This window comes from Pteropus vampyrus, unplaced genomic scaffold, assembly GCF_000151845.1.
Source record: "Pteropus vampyrus isolate Shadow unplaced genomic scaffold, Pvam_2.0 Scaffold66, whole genome shotgun sequence".
Taxonomy (NCBI): domain Eukaryota; kingdom Metazoa; phylum Chordata; class Mammalia; order Chiroptera; family Pteropodidae; genus Pteropus; species Pteropus vampyrus.
Window position 1 is genome coordinate 546,219 of NW_011888847.1, and position 1,976 is coordinate 548,194.

The following is a 1,976-nucleotide window of genomic DNA, read 5'->3' on the forward strand; positions in this document are numbered from 1 at the left end:
ATAATATGCTGGATTAATGGGATAAATATGGAGAACCTGTCAACAAGTAAATAAAAATTTTTGATTATTCTCAAGCTCATGTTGAGTATTTACAGAAATTAACTGTAAACCGTAAAACAAATAACACGTTTTGGGGGGAAATCAATATAAACCACATTCTCTGACCATTATGCAATTAAATTTAAATTAGATTAGATTAAATCAACAACAACGAATTAATTTAAATCTATTTGTAGTTCATAAATTTCAAAAGCGTACATGTAAATTATCCATGTGCCAAAGAAGAAATCATATTGGAAAATTAAGAAATAGTTAGAACTAAGCTATAATGAAATTTTTATCTACTAATATTTATGAAATAGAGCTAAGAAAAAGATTATAGAAACTTACAGCTTATGTATATATGCTGAAAAGAAAGAAGGGCAGAAAAACTAATGAACTGACATCCAAATATGAAGTTTAAAAAAAACTGAAAATAAAACAGAGACAAAAATAAAAGTAGTAATTATGGAAAGAGAAAATAAATATAGAATAGGGTCAGCATGCAAAAGTCAGTTTTTTGAGAGGATTAATAAAATAGAGAATATTCTGGCAATGTTGGTAAACATAAAGATAAAGAGCAGAAATAAACAATACTAGAAATTGTTTAAAGATTCAAAAAGAGACCACTAAAACTCCTTATGACAATAAATTTAAAAAAGTGAATGAAATAGAAAATTTCTAGAAAAGTTATAACAAAAATTTTAAGAAAAATAGAAAGCTTGAATAGTCAAATAACAATTAAAGAAGCTGAATAAATATTTTTAAAAATTCACACACTCGCACACACACACTCACATATACACACACGTAACATAAAACCAAGCTTGGATGGTTTTACAAGCAAGTAAAGACATATTTTCAAGAAACAGATTATTCCAATTTTAAACTATTTTTTCCTAAGAACAAAATAAGAGGAATTCTTTCTCAACTCAGTCTATGAGGAAAATAGGAAACTATATACTTGTACCACACAAAAGAAGGAAAGTTAAAAATTACATTACCCACTAAAATGTATTCATTACTAAATTACAAATTACTTATGAATGTAGATGCCAAAGTCCTAAAAATTAGAAAATCAAATCACTCAGTGTATAGAATGATAGTAACTCGTAACCATATTTGTTAATCCTAGGAATATGAATAGTTTAAATATAAAATTATCATTGCAAATCAGTAAATTAATAGGTTGGGGGTAAACAAATGCAGAAAAAGCATCTGAAAATATTCATCTTCATTAATGGTAAAAGAAAATTCTTAGAAAACTTTTCTAAGATCTTTAACCTGACATTTAACCTGGCATTCATCAAAAGCCTATAATAAACATCATTTTAATGGTGAAAGTTAGAAAACATTTTCTTTAAAATCAGGAACACGACAAGAATTCAAACTGTAACTTCTATTAAGCATTGCAGTGAGTATCCTAACCAGAGAAGAAAAAGAAAAAGAGAAAGTAGAAGAAAAAATGAGGGAAGGAACATGAGGAAGAAAGAAATATTTACAAAAATTAACTGTACTAAGGAGGAGGAAAGGAGGAAATAAGCAAGGAGGGAGGAAGGAAGAAATTAAGTAATTAAAAAGGAAAAATAAACTCATATACATCACATCCATAAATGAAATTTAGATGTAGATGATAGTCTACAAAGAAATGTACAAAGGCAATTAAATATAAGATAAATATTCCAAAATCAATTGCATTTTTACAATGTGACCACAAATATAAAATGTAATTTTAAATATTGATATCATTTACAATAGCAAAAAGTAAAACCCACATATATATGTTATTTGGAAATAAATTTAAGATACTAAGTCTTTATGGAGAAAGTATAAAACTTTATTGAAGGTCATCAAATTGAAGCCCCTGAAAACATGGTGATACACCATTTTTAGGGATAAAAAGACAATATCATAAAGGTGACATTTTTCCCCAAAAT